Genomic DNA, 23,713 nt, shown 5'->3' with positions numbered 1-23,713 from the left:
GTATTTTTTAGTAGAGACGGGCTTTCACCGGGTTAGCCAGGATGGTCTCGATCTCCTGACCTCGTGATCCACCCGTCTCGGCCTCCCAAAGTGCTGGGATTACAGGCTTGAGCCACCGCGCCCGGCCTATGTTAGGGATTTTTAAAACTCAGAACTGGATTGAATTTGGGCTTTGCTGCTTACTAGCTGTATTAAGATAAATGCATTTTCTAACCTATAAAATGGAGATAGATACCACACGGACAGCAGTGAAGATTAAATGAACCAACCTATGGCTATGAGGAAGATTTCTGATGCAGGTAACAGAGCCCCCAACTTAGTATGATATAACACAATAAGAAATTATTATATGACATGCTAGGAAGTCCAGAGATATCTGAGGCTCCAGGGGAGAATACTCGGTTCCACCCTCCTGTAGGTGTTACATTCATCCTTAGGTTGATAAAAAGATAACTGTAGGAATTTCAGGAATCTCATCTAGAAAAAAAACCAGAGAGAAAGGTCATCTCTTTCTGTGTCTCTTTCACAGAACCTTTCTTTTCCAGAACTTTCCTTCATGCTTCATTGGGCAGTGTTCTGTTATTTGACCTTTCCTCAACAAGTCCTTGGCAAGGGAGATGGAAATATCATGACTGGCTTAGACTAATCAATACTTACTTTTGGAATTGGAATGGGCTTTCTCTGGGTTTCAAAAGGAAATAATAGATGCACAAAATTGGGGTTCTGTTAGCTAAAAAGGAAGAATGGAGAAACAGAAGTTGAGTAGGCCACCCATAGGTTCCACTACCATCTGCGAATGCCCAGTATAAAGATTAATACCCAGCAGGTATATGTCCAAGAAATGTTAGTCATCACTTTTCTCAGTGACACCTGAATGTGATGTAAAAGACTGGTTTGAAGGCACATCTTCATGCAGTTCTTCACTCAGAAATCAAGTCATCTGACAGGTGCCGATGAAAATTTTTTCAGAAACTTCAGATGGACAGCTTCCAGAAGTAGATGCTGGCTCTTCACAACTTGCCACACATTGCACAGCACATTACGTTGCCAAGCAGGTATCTTGGGATTGGTGGGTTGCTCCTTCTGCTTAGAGGCCCCAAGCATCTGGTGTTTCTCTCTTCTGTGTTGGCGGATCCTCTGAACTTTGATACAGTCTTCATTCCACAATTGGCAAAGAAAATCTCCTCTGGGATACAGCCCACACACGCCTCACGCCTGGGGAGGCATGACTCCCGGCCCTGTCCTTTCACTTCAAATGAAATATAATAAATATGAAAGAAAAACAAAAGACAGGCAGACAAAAAGCAGACTCAGAAAGACAGAATGAGAAAACACATATATGCTCACAAAAGCAAGGGAGAACAAAAGGAGGCAAAGGGCAGACATCTCTCTGTCCACTGGAGCTCTGAGGAATCAGAATTTCTAAAGCTATTTTATTTTTTTTTCTTTTTGAGTCTCGCTCTTGTTCCCCAGGCTGGAGTTCAATAGCATGATCTTGGCTCACTGCAACCTCTACAATTCTCCTGCCTCAGCCTCCCGAGTAGCTGGGATTACAGGCGCCCGCCACCACGCCTGGCTAATTTTTTTGTATTTTTAGTAGAGAGGGGTTTCACCATGCTGGCCAGGCTGGTCTCGAATTCCTGACCTCAGGTGATCCGCCCACCTCGGCTTCCCAAAGTGCTGGGATTATAGGCCTGAGCCACCATGCCTGGTGTCTAAAGCTATTTTTTAAAATGTAAAGATTTATGACTTAACCTCTCCTTCCTGATAGCCCTCTTTTCAGCAGCTGCTTTATTCGTCTTGAGGCAGGAGGAGGAACAAAGGATCTTTCCTCCTCAAGAAACACCCCCTCCTTCCTCAGTTCCACACCCCTGCCCTAGGAATCCATGACTCCAGGAAATATTTTCAGATAAAACAATTCCAGTTACTGGAAAATTGCAAGGCTTTCCTCTGTGGGTTTACAACAGCCTGGCCTCTGACCCTGGCCTCTGACTTAGTAAAAGAGATTTACTAAGTGATAGTAACACCTTTTATGTACTCAACGTGAGGCAAGTCACTTTATCCGTCTCAATCCAGGCTCCTCAGGCTCATAATGGTGAAGGTTGGAATGGATTCGTGGTTTTGAGTGTATGTACGTATGTATGTATGTACATGTATATTACATACATACATATTAAACTATGTATGTATTAAATAGTTTAATATTTAATGCATATTAAACTATGTACATTGTATATAGTTTATGTATATGACCCTCCTTCACAGGGGCTCTGTCCCCTTGGCAATGACTTAGCTCCTTCCCTGCCGCACAGGGGCACCTGACTCAGTACAGTCTCTTCTTCCTACAAGGCATCTAGCTCAAAGGACTTGCCTCTCCTCTTTTTACGTGGGGAGCTATTACATGTTAAACAACAGAACATTATTTCAAATGCTGACATCTTATGTGGCACTTCAACATAAAAACAGGTCAAGGCAAGGGCTTTAATTGAAGGAAGGTGAGCATGGAAGGAGTGGAGGAAGAGCAGGAGGAATCTTTGAAATCCTTATCTTTGGCCACAGCAGCCTCTTGAAGTATGGCCCCAGGTAGGGCTTCCCAGGGCAATTTGATAACCATTGACCTAGCTGCTCTCTAAGGCATTATAGATCTAAAACACAAAGGTCTTGCTCTGCCTTTATCAAAAAGAAAGTCTGATTCCTCCCTTGTGGATTCACACAGTAACACAACATACCTTGAAGTGGAGAAGGATGACAAGAACCAGGAGGGCAAAAATTCCTTTCCTAACCCCATTTCTATCTTCTTTGGAATTCTGAAAAAAAAAAAATAATAATAATAAATAAATAAGAAAAAAAGATAGTGAATGGTACAGGGAATAATATAACTCATACCACCTGTAAGGTTAGCCGAGACAAAGTACAAGAGAGACCCAATGTTAGGCGAGGAAGTTTATTAACCTGCTGGCTGCCTGCTTAACAGTCAGAGAGGAGGCAGCCCCAAGCTTACAGAATGAGGGGTTTCTATTGGGGAGGGGAGTTTGAGGGAGTTCTTCGGTGTGGCCACATCCCCGGGTTGTTTGATGGTTAATTTTGCCACATATCACCTTGTGACATTTATTACAGGAGGGTGTAGCTAGTTTGTTTATGCTTCCCACGACGCAGCAAGGTCTGGTAAGTGAAGTCTGCGGGCTTCACCAAGGCACCAAGATAAGGGCTTAGAAATGTAAAGCGGCTTGTGGGAAGGAGAAGAGTTGCAGAGCATTACGGGGAGGGGTGGGCAGCTTGGTGAGGTTTGAGGGGGAGTGTCGGCAGTACCAAGAAACTTTTGGGGGCAGTTTGTTTCTAACACCACCCATAATCATAAAATGACAATTTGACATATTTGTCTCAGATAACGTTTTTATTTACTTTTATTATTATTTTTTGAGACAGGGTGTTGCTTTGTTGCCCAGGCTTGAGTGCCATGGCGTGATCTCGGCTCACTGCAACCTCTGCCTCCTGGGGACAAGCGATTCTCCTGCCTCAGCCTCCTGAGCAGCTGGGATTACAGGCCCACACCACCACACCTGGCTAAGTTTTGTTTGTTTGTTTGAGATGGAGTTTTGCTCTTGTTGCCCAGGCTGGAGTACAATGGCACGATCTCGGCTCACCACAACCTCCACCTCCCGGGTTCAAGCGATTCTCCTGCCTCAGCCTCCCGAGTGGCTGGGATTACAGGTATGCACTGCCACACCCAGCTGATTTTGTATTTTTAGCAGAGGCGGGGTTTCACGATGTTGGTCAGGCTGGTCTCGAACTCCCAACCTCAGGTGATCCACCTACCTCGGCCTCCCAAAGTGTTAGGATTACAGGTGTGAGCTACTGCACCCAGTCGATGAGTTTTTTTAAAGTAAAGAAAACCTGGCAGATGAAGTTCTCTTAGTTCATCACTCTAATCCTATTTTCCTCCTTCTCTCTTCAGTTAAACGCTATCATGACTGACGAATGCCTGCCCCCAACTCCCCCCGCCCAAAAGATGTTCACTTACCAACCCCTGGAGCCTGTAAATATGTTGCCATGGCAAAAGAGATTTTTGCAGATGTAATTAAATTAAGGATTTTGAGATGGGGGAGATTATTCTGGGTTAGCCAGCTGGACCCAATATAATCACAAGGGCATTTATTGGAGGGAGGCAGGAAGTCAGACGCAGAGAAGGAGATGTCATGGTGTTGCATGAGGTTGGTGATGATGAAGCAGAGGCTGGTAAGATGCATCCAAAAGCGAAGAAATGCAGGCAGCCTCCAGAAGTTGGAAAAGGCAAGTATTCTCCTTTAGATCCTCCAGAAGGAACACAGCCCTGCTTACCAACTGTAGACTTCCGTGTTGTTTCGCACTATTACATTTGTGCTGATTTGTTACAGCAGCAATAGGAAACTAATACAGTGAGTTGGGTGAGTTTCCATTTGCTCCATGCATTTTTTTTTTTTTTTTTTTTTTTGAGACGGAGTCTCGCTATGTTCCCTAGGCTAGAGAGCGGTGGCACTGCAAGCTCCCCTTCCTGTGTTCATGCCATTCTCCTGCCTCAGCCTCCTGAGTAGCTGAGACTACAGGCGACTGCCACCACGCCCGGCTAATTTTGTTTTCGTATTTTTAGTAGAGACGGGGTTTCACCATGTTAGCCAGGATAGTCTCGATCTCCTGACCTTGTGATCCACCCACCTCGGCCCCCCAAAATGCTGGGATTACAGATGTGAGCCACCACGCCTGGCCTCCATGTTTTTTACTTGGACTAGTTGGATAGACACAGAAATACAGAAGATAATTTTGTTTTATGTATTTTCTACAGTCACCTGATGTTTTTGAGAATATCCATTTGACATGTAAATATCTAATTCATCCAATTTAATTGCAATATAGTATTTTGTCATATGACTATACCACAGTTTGTTTATGTAAGTCTCTAAAATGGGCTGGGCATGGTAGCTCATGTCTGTAATCCCAGCACTTTGGGAGGCCGAGGCAGGTGGATCATGAGGTCAGGAGATCAAGACCATCCTGGTTAATATGGTGAAACCCTCTCTCTACTAAAAAATACAAAAAATTAGCCAGGCGTGGTGGTGGATGCCTGTAGTCCCAGATACTCGGGAGGCTGAGGTAGGAGAATGGCGTGAACCCAGGAGGCAGAGCAAGATCACGCCACTGCACTCCAGCCTGGGTGACAGAGCAAGACTCCATCTGGAAAAAAAAAAAAAAAAGGCTGTCTTAGTCAGCTTGGGCTGCTATAATGAAAAATCATAAACTGGGTGGCTTAAACAACAATGTATTTCTCACAGTTCTGGAAGCTAGGAAGTGCATGATCAGGCACCAGCAGATTTGATGTCTGGTGAGGGGTTTCTGGTTCATAGATGGTGCCTTCTAGCTGTGTCCTCACCTGGGAGAAGGGAGGAATGAACTCCCTTGGACATATTTTACGGAGACACTAATCCCATTCATGAGGGCTCTACCCTCAGGACCTTATCTAATCCTAATAACCTCCCAAATATCACATCTCCTACTATCGTCACATTAGGGGGTAGGATTTCAATACATGAATTTTGGGAAGCCTAGAGCATTCAGTTTATAACAATAACAAATGTTTATTCTACTTGATTCTGTGGCTAGTTGGGTGATTCTTCTGGTCTGAACTGGTTTGGTTGGGGCCGGATGGTCTAGGACGGCCTCGCTCATATGTCTGGCCTCAGTGGAATCCCAGGACTGTGGATATGGCTGGAGCTTCTTTCTGTGTAGCGCCTCTCGTCTTCAAGTAGTACTACCAGGAACAGCTTGTTGACATGGTGCCACAAGGGTTCCCACAAGCAAGAGCCTCTGCTTGCATGACATTTGCTATCATCCCATTGGCCAAAGAAGGTCATATAGCCAAGCCCAGATTCAGCAGGTAGAAAAACAGACTCTACTACTTTTTGAGAAGAGGGGCAAAATCACATTGCAAAGGAGCGTGCATGCAGAGACAAGATAAATTGGAGGGTATTACCGTAACAACCTAACGTAGCTGATAATAAGCTGATAATAAGAATCCAGCTTCCAGCGTGCTTAGAAATCTCAACATTCATCTCAATTCAAAAAGTATGCTCATTTTCAACTATGGTCTCTGCATGCCAGTAAAACTTAACTTATTTTGGCATGCCAGGCTACTTCCCCCGGGAGCCTTTCCCATGCTGTTTGCTCTGCCTGGAATGCTCCTCCCCTCTCCGTGCCAGGCTAATTATTATATTTCCTTTAAGTCGCTTCCTAAAGTCACTTCCTTAGGGAGCCTTTCCTGACTCTTCAGACCAGGCCAGGTCTCCTGTTCTACACACTCAGGGCACTACAGATGCTGTGTTTACAGCACGTACCACCATTGTCATGAATTACTTTGTTGTACAATTATTTGTTTAATATCAGTCTCCCTTTCAACCTTAACCAAAGGAGCTCCAGGGCAGAGACTGGGTCTATCTTGTTTACCGCTGAATTCCCAGCATCTAGTACAATGTCTAGCATGGAGTAAGTGCTCAGAATTGGAGGAATAAATGGATGAGCCTATGAATGAATGGCCTGCAATGTGCTCAGCATGGAATAGGCCTGTTTAAAAACCTGTTGGAGTAGCAGATATGGAAAACTGCAGCCTGGTGGGGAGTGAAGACTGGGTCGTACAAAATGATTGAGAACAACTCAGAACCAAATAGAGGGTGAAATACCAGATGCTGGGCTGCAAATGCCATGGAGACTGGGAAGAAAGGATTAGGATAAATCAGGTGGTCATAGGGGGTAGCACTTGAGTGAGGTCCAGAGGAGGAGCGGGATTTAGAGGCAAGGATTTAGAGGAGGAGCAGGATTTAGAGGCAGTTTGTAGGGAGGCTAATATATTAAGGTCATGAGTTTGCTCATCTGTAGTTCCTATTCTACTCATATCCTCATAAGCTGTTTATCATAAGAGAAAGTAGGCAGGAGAGTAAGGGGAGATAGTTCAGTGGAGCCAGTCCTACTGTTATTGAAACAGCTCCAAAAGGTTATGTTTCAGAGGAAACTGCAAAGTTGTGTCATCCACACATGCAAAAAATGGCTCATTTAGAGACCAGAGAGATTCCTCTGAGCCACTGAAACAGAACAACAGTAAACATCTGCTTCTACTCTTCTGGAAACATTGTGGTCTGGATGCTCTGTCTGTCACTCCTCTGCTCTTTTGCTTTTAACTATTATGAAAACGTCCAAACCTACATGAAGAAAAGAGTTTAAGAAAGTCCATCACCAACTTCAAAAAACATCAATGCTTCATCACATTTGTTTCATGTCTCTCCGTCTCAACCCTAAGTTTTTTTCTCCTAAAGCATTTTAGAGCAAATCCTAGATACCATGTTATAGCACTCCTAAGTACTTCAATACAGACATCTAAGGGAAATAAGCGCATATCTTATGTAACCACAACACCTTTTCATACCCAACAAAATAAAGCATAATTTGTCAACATTCTTTAACACCCAGTTCATATTCAAAATTTCTTGATTGTCTAAAAAAATGTCTTTTTGCAGTTGGTTTCTTTGAATCAGAATCTAAACAAGATCCTCACATTAATATCTTTTAAATCTCTTTTAATCTAGACTGTGGATGTTCTCTTTCAGCTGGGGCTTCCTTTACCAACAGCCTGCCTCAGCCCTCACAGTCCTTATCTTGCTCCTGGATTGGCAGGGAGCTGAAAGATCAGAAGCAGGAGGAATGAAGTCAACATGGGGAGAGGACGGGAGGGATGGAGTCAGTATCAGATGCCTAAGATGTTATGAAAAAAAAATCCTAATCAGCTTCAGAAGAAACAGATTAGAATAAGAGACTCTTAAGAACTGGAGTTGACCTGCATGCTCTCGTAACACTTAAGAATGTCAAGAATTTACAGAGATTATAAGAGGCTGATTCCTGTGGGCAAGAGAGGGAAGGCAAGAGAAAGGAAATCAGGATGAATCTAAGAGACAACATACAAGCATAGGCAGGACCTAATTTACAGGGCCCAGTACAAGATAAAAATCTCAGAGCCCTTGTTCAAAAATTATTGGGAATTTCAAGATGGCAATAGCAGTGCATCAAACCAAGCATAAGGCCCTTCAAAGCACAGAGACCTGTGTGACTCCACAGGTTACATGCCTGCCTTTGTGAAACTGGCCCTGTGCAATGGGTGGCCGAGTCTAGGAGGCCCCAGGGAGTTGCCCTACAAGGTCATGCTCTACCAATGCGTGTCTTGTTTGCATTTCAGAGGCAAGCAAAGGCAGTGGGAATTGTTTCCATATCTTGGAGTCACTGCCAGCATCTCAGACTTGTCAGGATGTCTAGGGATGGTGAAGGGCTTTTAGAGGGTCATAGAGATCCACGTTGCATAATTCAATTCTAAACCATGGATAGTGGTGGGTTTGGACCCTCTGGCCTTTATGCTTGTCTCTGTGAGTATAGGCTCTAGAGCCAGAATGCCTGGGGTCATAGTCAGGCTCCATCACTGTGTAACCTTGGCCAGTTACTTGTCCTCTCTGTGCCTGTTTTCTCATCTATTAAACGGGGTTAATAAAGACACCTACCTCAGGCTGGGCGCGGTGGCTCACACCCGTAATCCCAGCACTTTGGGAGGCTGAGGTGGGTAGATCACGAGGTCAGAAGATCAAGACCATCCTGGCTAACACGGTGAAACCCCATCTCTACTAAAACTACAAAAAATTAGCCGGGCACGGTGGTGGGCACCTGTAGTCCCAGCTACTCGGGAGGCTGAGGCAGGAGAATGGCATAAACCCGGGAGGCGGAGCTTGCAGGGAGTAGAGATCTCGCCACTGCACTCCAGCCTGGGCAACAGAGAGAAAATTTGTCTCAGGAAAAAAAATTTAAAAAAATAAAATAAAATAAAAATACCTACCTCAAAGGATTGTTGAACATTAAATTGGTATATTTTTGCTGCACATGGCAAGCACGATGCGTTTGTTAAAACAGGATAAATCCAGCGGCTCGAGCTGTACAGGTCCAGGCAGATATCTGGTAATGGTGAAACTTTCTGGATGAACAGACTCTGCTTTTCTAGGGGAGAGAGGCTGTGCCTACATCCTGATCCAGCTTCCCAAAAACATATACAATGGTCATTCACTCAGTAAGTGTTCATCAAGTACCTACCATGTATCAGGCACTCACTGAGTGGAGAGTGAGCCAGGCGTGGTTCTGATCCTTAAGGTGCTGACCTCTAGCATAGGGAGGGCTCCACCTGCAAAGTCAGTTGTGCCTCCAGGTCTAGGAGCAGACCTGCTTCCAGGTAGGAGGAAGGAGATATTCTCAGCCTGTAGCCCATTAACAAGGTAGTTCTGCAGCTCGAAAGCATGGTTTGACTTCAGTATCCTGAGTCCTTGTTCCCAGTCTGCTTTATGATATTCTGCTTTGGCCAAACACCTGCCTAATAATTCAGCATTTCCCATCTAAGATTCAGTATTTTATTTCCTGCCCCAAAACTCAGACACTCCCAGTCTGACTTCTAATCCCTGCTGTTGAAACCCCTGAGATGCTGTTACCTGCTTGGCTCCTCCCCTTCTTTGAAGGGGTTCTCAGGATCTTGAATTAGGTTTGGGCCACCATTGGTTAACAGCGATCATATCGTTGTTAAGAAAGACAATGGGGAAGGTGGCTGGGGCACAATGCCAGGACTTTTAATGGCCTTCTCAGGCTGGCCTGGGCCCGTGTGTGTCCATCTTTCCAGTAACTAGTCTCTGACCCTGTCCTCATGTCCTTAACGCCTGGCCACTCCTTGACTGCACAGCTGCACAGATTAGATTCCCATCTCACCAACACTCAAGCCCAGGATCTGAAGGATTCCGGTAGGGGAGGCTGCAGGAGCCCTTAGGAATGTCAGTTTGACATTGAAACAAGTTTTTTTTTTTCCCTCAACTAACAAATTCTTGGCCCTCTGCTAAGGCCTTTGAGGGGGAGTTTGTGGCAGGATGGCCATGGGAGGATAATGCAGGGTCATGGAGATGGAAGGAGGGTCATGGATAAAGACACCAGCTGCTTTCCTTTGGCTGACATCAACCCTGAGGCCATTCTGAAACTGCTCTGCTTGGCAGCCTAGAGACACTGAATAGAATACCACCATCCCAGGCCGGGCGTGGTGGCTCATGCCTGCAATCCCAGCACTTTGGGAGGCCAAGGCAGGCAGATCACAAGGTCAGGAGTTCGAGACCAGCCTGACCAACATGGTGAAACCCTCTCTCTACTAAAAATGCAAAAATTAGCTGGGTGTGGTAGCATGCACCTGTGATCCCAGCTACTCAGGAGGTTGAGGCAGGAGAATCGCTTGAACCTGGGAGGTGGAGGTTGCAGTGAGCCGAGACCACGCCACTGCACTCCAACCTGGGCGACAGAGCGAGATTCTGTCTCAAAAGAAAAAAGAAAAGAAAAGAAAAAAAGAAAAAGAAAAAGAAAAAAAAAAAGATTACCATTATCCCAGCTGAAGGCCTCCAGGCAACTGGACACTTCAGATAGCTGGTGATAACAAGTGGCAGGTGGAAGCCAAGGGAGAATTTTTCACATATCCTTCATCTTCCCCAATCTCATTTTAGAATTTCTGAAGTAGTGACAACTGGGGGGAAAGAAGTTTCTCCAGGGTCACTTTGGAAGAAGCAATGTATATTAATTTTCTCCTTACAGCCACTGAACTATGGCAGGTTAGAGAGTGGCAGGTCCTGTTGATGAAGTATTAATATTACTGCAACGGGCTGGTCAACATGGTGAAACCCCGTCTCTACTAAAAATAGAAAAATTAGCTGGGAGTGGTGGCGGGCCCCTGTAATCCCAGCTACTCAGGAGGCTGAGGCAGGAGAATTGCTTGAAGCTGGGAGGCAGAGGGTGCAGTGAGACAAGATCACGCCATTGCACTCCAGCCTGGGTGACAGAGCGAGACTCTGTCTCAAAAATCAATCAATCAATCAATCAATCAATCAATTGCTGCAACAGCAGACAGCCAGACCCCACAAGGGTGATGGCAAGAAAACTGGCAAGGAATTCGATGTGTAAATCTTGGGTTGCCTCTGAATCCTTTGGCCCTGGGAAGGGAGAGCACAGCCCAGCCTGAGAAGAGGACGAACAAGAGGACAGACAATGGGGAAGGAGTGCCAGGACTTTTTATCCTATTAGGCCACTGCATTCCTGCAACTTCTGAATATACAACCTAAATCTTTTTTTTTTTGTTGTTTGAGATGGAGTCTCACACTGTCACCTGGGCTGGAGTGCAATGTGTGTGTGTGTGTGTGTGTGTGTATGTGTATATATATAGTATATTCTAGGATGCAGGCAGGGCACAGTGGCTCTCGCCTGTATTCGTAACACTTTGGGAGGCCAAGGCAGGAGGACCACTTAAGCCCAGGAGTTCGAGACCCACTTGGGTAACATAGTGACACCTGCCTCTACAAAAAAATTCTTAAAAATTAGCTGGGTGCAGTAGCAGTGCACCTGTAGTCTCAGATACTTGGGAGGCTAAGGTGGGAGGCTAAGGTGGGAGGATTGTGTTGCGTCCAGGAGCTTGAGGCTGTAGTGAACCGTGATGGTGCCACTGCACTCCAGCCTGGGTGACAGAACAAAACCCTGTCTCTAAAAAAATTTTTAAATTATTGAATTTTAAAAATGTCCTGCTAAACTATAATATGCTTTAGGGAAGTCACATTTTTTATTCTCTCCCACCCTTCCATTGCCCTTGGCTGTTGTTTAGGAGATAATGTTGATTAATTTGTTGACTGACCCTTTAAGATATCAACATCAATTGTTTTAAAATCTTAGTTTGTAGAAAAAATGTTAGCCTAAAGACTGACTCCATTTGTCCCTCACACAGAAGCCAAGAGTTGCTATAAGATTTAGGTTGTATAGGCCAGGCGCCTATATATCTACATATACATATGTGTGTGTGTGTGTGTGTGTGTGTGTGTGTGTGTGTGTGTGTCTTTCCAGGAAGAGAGAAATGTAATAATTTATAGGCAATATAGAATACATTGTTCTGTGGTAGCAGAACTCTTTCCTATGGAGTGTTGAGGATGACTTGGAAATAGCAGAATTTGGCCTTGCTGGTTGGGGGACTTAGATTATGAAGCACCTACTAGGTGCCAGGCACTGGGCTAAGAACTGGGAACACAAGGATGAGCACTTCATGGGCTCTGTCCCCAGAGGAGTGCTCACAGACTAGTGTGGGTGGCAGATCTGTGAACAGAGAACAGAGCAGAGTCCTGAAAGGAGGAGTGATACCTGTGTGGCTGGGAAGGTTAGCAGGGTATATGTGGAGAGAGAGAGACAGACAGAGAGAGAAAGAAACTTCCAGAGGGGCTTCACCGAGGAGGTGGCATTTGGGTTACGTTTTCTCTGTGGGTTTGGAGGAAGAGCATTTTAGACATGCGGACAGTGAGTGCAAAGGCACAGGCAGATGCCACACGGGAAAGACAGGCAAGCATTCAGAGGAGTGACTGGGAGAAAGGCTGTACATACCATGCGGTAGCAGACAGTCTGGGAAAAGTGGGCAGGAGAAAGGTCATGAGGGCCCGGGTACCAAATAAAGTATGCATTTCTTTTTCTTTTCCCTTCCTTCCTTCCTTCCTTCCTTCCTTCCTTCCTTCCTTCCTTCCTTCCTTCCTTCCTTCCTTCCTTTCTTTCTTTTTTTGAGACAGAGTCTTGCTCTGTCACCCAGGCTGGAGTGGAGTGCAATGGCATGTTCTCAGCTCACTGCATCTCTGCCACCCAGGTCCAAGCAATTCTCCTGCCTCAGCCTCCCAAGTAGCTGGGATTACAGATGTACGCCACTATGCCTGGCTAATTTTTGTACTTTTAGTAGGGACAGGGTTTCACCATGTTGGTCAGGCTGGTCTTCAACTCCTGACTTCAGGTGATCTGCCTGCCTTGGCCTCCCAAAGTGCTGGGATTACAGGCATGAAACCATGAACCGCCACACCAGAACAAAGTGTGCATTTCTATCTTTTGGAAGATCGAAAGCCAGCCACTATTTTTGAGCAGGAGAGGAGTGGGTTCATGCTTACCTTTCAGAAAGATGCCTCACTGGGAGAAGGGGGTCTTATTGCTCCAAGAAGCCAGAGAAAGGGAAATCAGTTGTGGGGCGGGTGGGTTGGCTGGGGGTGGGGGCACTGAGGCTTTAGGCAAGGAGATGGCAGCAGCTGCCAGGAAGCCCACAGCTGTGTGACGTGCAAGAGGGACTGCAGACAGGAGTACTCTTTGAGGCGAGGGAGACTTTTAGAGAAAATGCCCTGTGAAAGCCATTTATTTTAACAAATACTCTTCCCTTGCTCTGTTTTTATTCCCCTCAGGTGCAACTTTCCTTCTGGGATTGTGAAAATGGGTGTCATTTCTGTAGCTTTCTGAAGTTTGGGTAAAATTTCCTTTTCCTCTCAGTGGATTCTGTGTAGCAGGAAGCATGAGTTGATTTCAGCTTTTTGTCTTCTGAAACCTACTTCAGAGTGTGTTGCTGCTGGTCCGAGGCTGAAAGGAAGGTCTGTAATGTCACAGGCTACGAATTTTCTAGAAACATGTTCTGAGATCAGCTGGCACAATTGTGTTTGTTTTAAAAACAAAAACATCTCAGGGGCAGTCCCCACATTCTGCATAACAGGACCCTTCACCCCACTGCCTCGATGGTTTATCCCGACAACTCAGAACATCCCACTAACCGAGGTGTTATGAGGTAAATCTCTCCTCACAGGAAAAACTACTCTGTAAGAAAAGGGCACTGAAGGAAGTGGCTTTTGTTCTAATGCCGAATTCCGGGGAGGCTGGTGCTTGGAATGCTTACCTCCTCCTGACTTTTTACATGATTTCTCCAGTTCTTGCATTTTATACACCAAGAGCAAAATGCAACTTGACCCCGGACTGTTACATGGTGGCCCTGCCAGGCTGGCTGTGGAACTCAGGCTCTGCCGTGCACAGGCTGGTTAGTCAAGAGACTGGAGCAGAGGGCAAATAAGGTCGAGGTCATGGTTGAAATTCCTATAGAGGCCAATTGGCTGGGCACACCCTGCCCTCCACTCTCTCTGGCCCTGTTCTACAGGGGACTGAGTAAGAGGGTATAGCTAGCTCAGTGCAGTCCAGCACCACTCTCTTAAATCGCATTGCACGTCCTGTATGGCCAGTAAGCAATACAGACTTCAGGCACAATAAGACCTTGCTTAAGCAGCCCTCTGGAAGAAAGCACCATTATACCTTTCAGCTGTGACTTTTTTCAGCCTTCATTAGTGATGTGGAACAGCATTGATTGCAGTAACTTTTCTACTAAACAGAAACATTTGTCTGCTGCTCCAGTCAAAAATACCTGCTTTACAGCTTTAATTTGCCCCACAGAGCTGCAGGTCCATAAGGTGAGGCCGTTTCCCTTCCCCACTTCCTCTTTCCATGCTCTTTCCTCACTCACTGATGGCCTCTTCTCTTCTGGCAGCACCCGAAGCCTTTTTTCTCCCTATCAAAGCAAGAAAGGCTCTTAGAATGGTTGTTTGCACGCACAAGTTGACAGACTGCCCTTCATGGCAATGATTCCTGTTACCATTACTTCACCCAGACATTGCATGTCAGTGTTTTTTCTAGAAGGTTGTCAGTAGAAGCTGGCAGTTAAGAGTGGGTAGTTTAGAACCAGACCAAAGCCAGGCTGGGATCTGGCCCTGACAGTTACTATCTGTGTGTCTTGGGATAAGAACTTACCCTTGCCAAGCCTCGGTTTCCCTCTCTGTAAAGGAAAGCTCATACTGCAGTTATTGCACGCTAGCTCTCAGCATTGCCTGGCACATGACAAATGTTAGTTATGATTATTTATTAGCTAATTGACACACAGAAGACTTTATTCTGCTAAAGGCCTTATTACAACAGGCTAGCAAGTGGAGATAATTTTTTATTCAGACTTTTTTTTCTTTTTTTTTTTGAGACAGAGTCTCGCTCTGTCGCCCAGGCTGGAGTGCAGTGGTGCCATCTCGGTTCACTGCAAGCTCTGCCTCCTGGGTTCCCACCATTCTCCTGCCTCAGCCTCCGGAGTAGCTGGGACTACAGGCGCCTGCCACCACGCCCGGCTAATTTTTTGTATTTTTAGTAGAGACGGGGTTTCACTATATTAGCCAGGATGGTCTTGATCTCCTGACCTCATGATATGCCTGCCTCGGCCTCCCAAAGTGCTGGGATTACAGGTGTGAGCCACTGTGCCCGGCCTCAAATTTTTTATTATAAAAAATTTCAAATGTATAGAAAAGTTGAAATAATAGTACAGTTGACACTGAAATCCCTGATCTAGATTCTACAGTTATATACATGTTACCAAATATATGTTTTTTACTAAACTATTTCAATGTAAGATACAGACATCATCCCTAAATACTTCGACACACATCTCTTGAAAATAAGAACATCCTTTGATGTACTCACAGTAACCTTTATTACACTTAAGAAAATTAATGATAAGTACCTAATATCCCCTGGTTCCCAATTCCCAAATCATATAAAATTTTCCAAAATGTTTCCCAATATGTCTTCTAACAGATATGTGTGTGTGTGTGTGTGTGTGTGTGTGTGTTTGAAAATTTCAGTAGCTTTTGGGGTACAAATGGTTTTGGGCTACGTGGATGAATTGTATAGTGGTGACGTCTGAGATTTTCTTACACCCATCACTCAAGTAGTGTACATTGTACCCAATATGTAGTTTTTATCCCATACCCCTCTCTCATCCTCCCCCTTGTGAGTCTCCAAAGTCAATGGACTTTGGATGTTTTTTTTCAAACAAGATCCAATCAAAATTCTTACTTTGCATTTGGTTGTGATGTCTCTATTTTATTTTATTCTAGAGCAGTAGGTGTGGGGAAATTTTGAGAACAACATTGTTACTGAAATCAGCTATTGGCTGCCAGGTGGAAATGGCTGCTGCCTCCACTGAGGCACACTGGGCCCTGCCACATTTATTAACACAGGCTCTGTGATATGGTTGCATAGTTTGCTTTGCTGAACTTGTTGGTTACTAGCTTTACTGCTTAATGACTGGACATTAGAGACTCTTCTGTTATTTTTATATTCCCACCACCTTCACAGCACCTAACACACAGGTGGTCAATAAAAGTGGATGGAAGGGGCCGGGCGCGGTGGCTCATGCCTGTAATCCCAGCACTTTGGGAGGCCAAGGCAGGCTGATCACAAGGTCAGGAGTTCAAGACCAGCCTGACCAACATGGTGATCTCTACTAAAAATACAAAAATTAGCCGGGTATGGTAGCATGCACCTGTGATCCCAGCTACTCGGGAGGCTGAGGCAGGAGAATCGCTTGAACATGGGAGGCAGAGCTTGCAGTGAGCCAAGATTGTGCCACTGCACTCCAGCCTGGGTGACAGAGCAAGACTCCATCTCAAAAAGAAAAAGAAAGTGGATGGAAGGAAAGGAGGCGAGGGGAAGAAGGAAGAAAAAGGAGAATGGGAAAGAGGCAGGCACTGGCAGGCACCTTCTTCCATGCCCAGTGGGTGCTTGGAGAGTCACACTGTGCCCTCCTGGGAAGCACCCACCCTACTTTGATTTGGGGAAGACGATTCCATGTGGGATGTGCCTTTTGTCCAAATAGGCCTTCTTCCTTCACATTCTCCTTTCCCTCTTTCCCACCCTCCTTACCTGAGCACTAGTTGGGATCCCTCAGACCTTCTGCTAACTTTAACTTAGTCTTTTCCTCTATTCCCATATGCAAGATTAACATTTGACATTATTTTAAAAGTAATCTATAATAGATTATCTTTTCCTACAATCACACTCATTTTCCCAATTCCTTGGAAGGTAATTCCCACATAATTTATGATCAGTAATTAAATTCCTGACCACAATGAATCATGAGGAATATATACTGTGTTCAGAGGGATGGAGTGGTATCCATAAGGGAGCATCTGCTGAAGGGAGAGAGTGGACACATGGGGGTTAGCCTACAAAGCCAAGGGGAGCTGTGCTCCAAACACAACCAACAGAGTTCAGCTCAGGTTTAAGGGTCAAACTATTGCTTCTATTCTGTGTGGAGAGAACAATGACTGAATTGGCTGGAATAGACCAAAGTTGGTAAAGTGAACTTTCTCCACATCTCATCTCTAATCTCTAAAATTTTGACTTAAACAAAATTTGAGTTAAAAATTTTGAGCAGATATAGGGAATGAATGCAAGAAGCTCTTGATTATCTATGTGGTGGACTGGCTCATTTTCATTCCAGGCTGTCCTACCACTCTACCACTTCTCCGTGCTGAGAAGTAGTTGGCGTCTATTCAAAATACACAGGCCATTTAATTATTAATCGGAGCAAAACATTATTAGGGAAGTTAAACTGTTGAGTAGGTGTGTGTGTGTACACATGTGGATATTTTCTTGATTATCCAGCTGTTCTGTTTTGCCTTTTGCCTTTCTGGGTTCCTGCCCCTCTCCATTTGTGGTGACACCTGTAAGGTGATTATGCCACTGAATTCCTAAGAGCTTTTTGGTCCCTCTCCCATTCTCCTTGGATGTGTGTGGAAATATTTGTCAGCAGGGGCGGACCGGGGAGGGTTCATGTACACAAGAAGTGACTGACCTTGGCCGCTGAGTGGAGCATGTATTTGTGACCAGGAAAAAGTTCAGTGTTTGTGTTTGATGATAGTTTTATGTCCTGCTGTCAGTACATAGGACTTTATAGGGGTTTCTGATGACCTAGGGCTCCAGGTACCATCATGATTATTTGGCCAATGATTTTAATGGGCCCATATAAACTTATTCTGTTTTTATATTAATAACAGAGAGGAGATGTTGGAAGATTAAATATAGAGGAGGATGGGCTTTAGCTTCACTGTTCAAGGCCATTGGGAATTATTCTACAGAATTCGATCCAGCCTATTCTCATTATTTCCTTCTTCCTATGACTTTGATTCTTTCCTTATTCTTCCTTCCTCCTTTTTCCTTTCTTCTTTTTCTTTTTCTTCTTCTTCTTCTTCTTCTTTTTTTTTTTTTTTTTTTTGAGACGGAGTCTTGCTGTGTCGCCCAGGCTGGAGTGTGGTGGTGCAATCTCGGCTCACTGCAAGCTCCACCTTCCAGGTTCACGCCATTCTCCTGCCTCAGCCTCCCGACTGGCTGGGACTACAGGCGCCCGCCACTATGCCCGGCTATTTTTTTGTATTTTTAGTAGAGATGGGGTTTCACTGCGTTAGCCAGGATGGTCTTGATCTCCTGACCTTGTGATCCGTCTGTCTTGGCCTCCTAAAGTGCTGGGATTACAGGCGTAAGCCACCGCGCCCGGCCACTTCTTTTTTTCTTCCTTGCTTTCTATCGTTCTTTTTCCCTCCTCCCTTCCTCCTCCCACCTTTATTTATTTCTTTCAACATGTACTTCATGCTTACTATATATTAGGCACAGTCTAAATGCCACAGATACAGAGATGAATAACACATGGCCCCAGACCTCCTGGAACTCAGTTTAGTGTGGGAGGCAGATGGAGACACAGATCATTCCAATACAGTGGTTAACAACAGAGATAAGTACAGGGTGAGCTCAATGTAGGGGTCCCTAATCCAGCTTGGCTTGGAAGAGAAGGCAGGAAGCTTCCTGGAAGAGATGATTGGCAGATTGATTGGGAGTGGCTGAAAGAGGAGCTGGGCTCAAGGCCTTTATCAAGCAGGCCAGGCCATTCACGTGGTTTATGAGCACTGGATAAAGGGATCCAGTATAATAGGATGAAGGGCCTTGGGAGTGTGAGTCTTCCATGAGATTTGACACCAGATTTTGATGTCACTGGATATGGTTAGGACCACAGGGGCAGGGCAGAAATGATGTCTACTACTCTGGGAAAGTACTAGTGACTTACCTCTGAAATCTGGGGACATTCTAAGGTATCTGCTCAGATGGTTGATCCTGGGGAATCCTGGAAGAAATGAAAGCCGAAATGAAAGATCACTCTTGAAGGCCAGTACATGGCATATATGTGCTCAGGGGTGAAGAGTAATGTAAGGGGAAATGGACAGTGGGTAGTCAAGGTGTGAGTGAAGATCACTGCTCACTAGAGTGGGGCAAAGAGGCTTGGGGAGGTGGAGGAGGACTCTTGGCTTCCTAAAAAGAAGGCCTAACTTGTGCTGCAAAGTTTACTGGATGCCCAGGACGCTGGAGGAGTTTTTGGGCCAGTAGACAGGCAAGTGACCACAACAGTTCTTATGCCCCACAAGGGCAGAGCCTTACATTGGCAGCTCCCTGAGTTACTTGAAGCAGGAGACCTTTTATAACCTCAAGAAGACGAGAAGAATTCTGTTGAGGGAAGCTTAATCCCTGCTCTTTGGAGATCTTGGCGTGATAGTAGAAAAGCACATATGAGCTAGAAAAACATAAGTATCACATCCGATGATACCAACTGCAACAATGGTAATAGCCACTGTGTATTTAGTCTCTACCCTGTGGCAGGGCTTTTCATGTATTACTTAACCCTCACAACTACATAGTGATATACAATGATACACAATATTATCATTCCCTCCATTTTATAGATGGGGAAATCAAAGTTTAGAAAGGTCACAGGTAGGGAGTCATAGAATCACATTTGAACCCAGATCATTCTAGCTCTAGAGCCCCTGATCTCAACTTCTGTTCTTACTGTGAATAAATTCTCAGTGCAGCTTCTCTTTGACTTGACCATAGGACCACAGCCTACCTGAAACGGTAGAATAGAGAGACCCTAGAGACTGACAAACTGCATTTCTACAGCACTACTAATTATTATGAAGATGGATAATCTAAAATTTTCTATTTCTCTAACATGTAGTCTTAGGACACTCAGTATTAGCCAAAAACATATATATTTAAGGGGAAAAATATGGATTAGAAAATAATTGTTCTGAAGTCTACTACTTTGGTAGTTGTTATGGAATGAATGTTTGTGTCCCTCCAAAATTCGTAAGTTCAAGACCTAGTCCCCAACCTGGTGGTACTATTAATAGATGAGGTCCTGAGAGCAGAGCCCCATGATTGGATTAGTGCCCTTATAAGAACAGGAAGAGAGACAGACTAGAGATTTCTTTCTTTCTCTCTCTCCATGGGTATACAGCGAGGAAAGTCCATGTGAGGACATAGCAAGAAGGCAACCATCTGCAAGCCAGGAAGAGAGCCCTCACCAAGAATCACATCTGCTGGTACTTTGATCTTGGACTATAAGACACCTCCAGAACTGTAAGAAAATTGGTATCTGTTGTTTGAGCCACCCAGTCTATGGTATTGTGTTACAGCAGCCTGAGCTGACTAAGGCAGTAGTTAATATCAGCAGCAGGGTGATCACACTCTCTGTGTGTGTGTCTGTGAACTAGATCCTCTTAGTCAAAAGGGTTGTTGACTGTGTCTTGAGACCCTTCACTCTCTATATTAGTTTTGGGTGTTCTTTTTCTCATTGGTATTTATGAACAATTTACATAAAAATGACTTTTTAAAAACCTTCTGGAAAAAATATATTAGTTGGTTTATGATTCTTCAATAGATGAGAAATTGGGCACTCCCTGTCACCTGTGGCCCCCAGGGAGGCAAGAAGATAGCTTTTACAAGTGAGAAGAGAGCTGGGATCTGCAGAGACCACTGGACTGCCTACCTCCCTCCTTGCTCTGGGAGTCTTCCGTGGGTCTGAGGGAGGCACAGATCATCTCTACAAGCTGTCTGGGCTCCCAGGTATTTGCTACAGGGGGTCTCATGTGTTCAGAAGACCCGAAGCTATGGTACCCTTGAGGCCGAGGAGGAAGGTGTACTTTCTCCCCTGTACAACAGGCATGTGGAGAGCTGTGGCTTGGGAGGAGAATACCAGTGTGCCTCCCACTTCCTTAGCAGCCAGGCATCCCTCCCCAGAGGGGCTGCACCATTTCTCAACTAGTGGCAGCTCATGAAATCCTCAAATGGGAGGTGTATTAGTCAGGGTTCTCTAGAGGGACAGAACTAATAGGATGGATTTATATATAAAGGGTAGTTTATTAAGAGGATTGACTCACATAGTCACAAGATGAGTCCCATAATAGGAGCAAGGAAGCCAGTTCGAGCCCCAAAGCTGAAGAACTTGGAGTCTGATATTCGACGGCAGGAAGCAACCAACACAGGAGGAAGATGTAGGCTGGGAGGCTAAACCAGTCTAGTCTTTTCACATTCTTCTGCCTGCTTTTAATCGGGCCACACTGGCAGCTGATTAGACTGTGCCCACCCAGATTGAGGATAGGTCTGACTTTCCCAGTCCACTGACTCAAATGTTAATCTCATTTGGCAACACACTCACAGACACACCCAGGAACAACACTTTGCATCCTTCAATCCAATCAAGTTGAAACTCAATATTAACCATCACAGGAGGAATCTGCAAAGATCATTTAGCCCAGTGCTTCTCAGTTCATAAGGTTCAGGCATTTTACCTGGGAACTTTGTTAGAGAGGAGATTTTTTTTTTTTTTTTTTTTTGAGACGGAGTCTCGCTCTGTCGCCCAGGCTGGAGTGCAGTGACGCGATCTCGGCTCACTGCAAGCTCCACCTCCTGGGTTCACGCCATTCTCCTGCCTCAGCCTCCCAAGTAGCTGGGACTACAGGCGCCCGCCACCAAGTCTGGCTAATTTTTTTGTATTTTTTAGTAGAGACAGAGTTTCACCATGTTAGCCAGGATAGTCTCAATCTCCTGACCTCGTGATCTGCCCAACTCAGCCTCCTAAAGTGCTGGGATTACAGGTGTGAGCCACTGCTCCCAGCTGAGAGGAGATTCTTATTCAGGAGGTCAGGGTGGGGCCTCAGCATCTTTAACAAGTTCCCAGGTGATGCTGCTGCTGCTAATCTGGGGACCACACTTTGAAGAGCAAGAATTTACTCTATGTCAAGGTAGGCTACATTTCAGTGACCATCACAGTCAAGTAAGAGTCCATCCTGCTACAGAGAAGCAAATACTCTTCTTCAGCAGCTTTCTTACCTTTTAGAAGTCATTATACTTAGCAAGCCCAAATCCCTTTAGTTTCATGCCCACTCTGTCAAGTTCTCCTCTCAGCAGAGATGGAGATGCAAAGTAGCCCTCTCCCATATCATAATCTTTAGTTATTTAAAGACTACTAAGTCAGATCTATTTTTAAAAGCACCGCTTCTCTCTCTGTTCTTATGCCTGCGTTACCCAGGTTGGTCAGTAGGAATGAAACTCCTGGGGCACTCTTTGCTGAGGACTTGGCACTGGGAACATTCACGATCTGCTTATGCAGCTGGAATCTCCTCACATGCCCAAACACTATTCTTTCTCAGTTCTCTACAGTAAAGGGATGGCAGAGTTATGAAAGTCAAAATCTGAAGAGAAGTGATTTTGTGAAAGTGAAAGGTTAAGTGAAGATACTTAACCTTTAGTATCATAACTCCTCTTCTCAGAACTCGATCAAGGTGTTATTCACAGGTAACAGTGACCTGGTTTGGGTTTTCTCTTTCCTCCCTGGCTCTCTACATGTCTCATGGTCAAGAGAACTTGGAAGCAAAGACTTAGCCATCTACCATAGCTAAGCAAAGGAGTCTGAATAACCCCCAACTGGGCCTGGCGCGGTGGCTCACACCTGTAATCCCAAGACTTTGGGAGACCGAGGCAGGCAGATCACGAGGTCAGGAGATCGAGATCATCCTGGTTAACATGGTGAAACCCCGTCTCTACTAAAAAATACAAAAAAATTAGCTAGGCGTGGTGGCAGGCGCCTGTAGTCTCAGCTACTTGGGAGGCTGAGGCAGGAGAATGGTGTGAACCCGGGAGGCAGAGGTTGCAGTGAGCCGAGATCACGCCACTGCACTCCAGCCTGGGGGACGCAGTGAGACTCCGTCTCAAAAAAAAAAAAATTAATAACCCCCAACCTGAACGAGAGTCCACAGGTTGGATCCGAAGTACCCAAGTCTGTGATCGAGAGTTCTATCCTCCTGAACTCTCTGCTTTTTTTCTGCCCCAAAAAGGACTACCGTCAGGTCTTTGCACCTTTGTGTGACTTTAAGTCAACATGTTTCCTCTCTCTAGGACACTTTCTCTCCAGTGTGGAATGAAATTTGTCCTTTGTTAAAGAGGCTAATGGTCCCAAGTGACAGGTTATTTTATGTATTATACCTGCCTAGGATGGCACAGTAGACATTGCCTATCAGAAAGAAGGTACTGCCACTTACAGGTTCACAGTGATATCCGGGGTGGAAGGGAGGGTTCTTCCAGAAGAAAGCAAGGCATCCAGGAGGAGACCACCAAGAGGGCCTGTGTCCTTTGCAGGTTTCTGGGGGTGCAGGGTTATTCAGAAGTCTGCTGTTACCCTGACCCCATCCTCAGCAGAACTTCCTCCATCATTTCAGAAGGTAAAATGAGACAGCTAGAGCAGAGGACGAGATGGCAACTTCTGTTTTGCTTTTTTTTTTTTTTTTTTTTTTTTTCTGACAGCCAGTGTGTAGGGAGCTCTGTATGGGGAGTATGACTCACCAGTATTGGTCATGACTCTGGGCCCAGGATTCACAAGTGTTCCAAAAATAGCAACCGGCCGTGGTGTACACCCACAGCGCAGTTAGACATTTCCCATTGAAAACACTCAATGGGAAACCTACACGGAGAAAGGGAAGGTTAAAAGAGCTGTAATTACAGTTCTTCTAGTTAGCCTAGAGAATATCTTCCTCTCTGCTTGGTCATTTATATTTCTCATTCTCTTTCTGGAGAACACCTTCCTCTTTACTTCAGCATTTAGTACTTGTTCATT

The 23,713-nt window shown here is 45.1% G+C and overlaps 1 long non-coding RNA gene across 1 annotated transcript; it reads right to left on the bottom strand.

Moving 5' to 3' along the window:
• Positions 1–1,055: 1,055 nt before the first annotated feature.
• On the bottom strand, positions 1,056–23,375 carry LOC103230128 (uncharacterized). Its single transcript, XR_005236072.2, has 4 exons — positions 23,142–23,375; positions 18,833–18,889; positions 2,730–2,807; positions 1,056–1,249 (listed from the first exon to the last, which is right to left on the bottom strand). It is a non-coding gene; the product is annotated as an uncharacterized lncRNA (long non-coding RNA).
• Between the last annotated feature and the right edge of the window lie 338 nt (positions 23,376–23,713).

This window comes from Chlorocebus sabaeus, chromosome 25 (genome assembly GCF_047675955.1).
Source record: "Chlorocebus sabaeus isolate Y175 chromosome 25, mChlSab1.0.hap1, whole genome shotgun sequence".
Taxonomy (NCBI): Eukaryota; Metazoa; Chordata; class Mammalia; order Primates; family Cercopithecidae; genus Chlorocebus; species Chlorocebus sabaeus.
The sequence above is the reverse complement of the archived record's forward strand: the minus strand, read 5'-3'. Positions and strand labels throughout refer to the sequence as shown.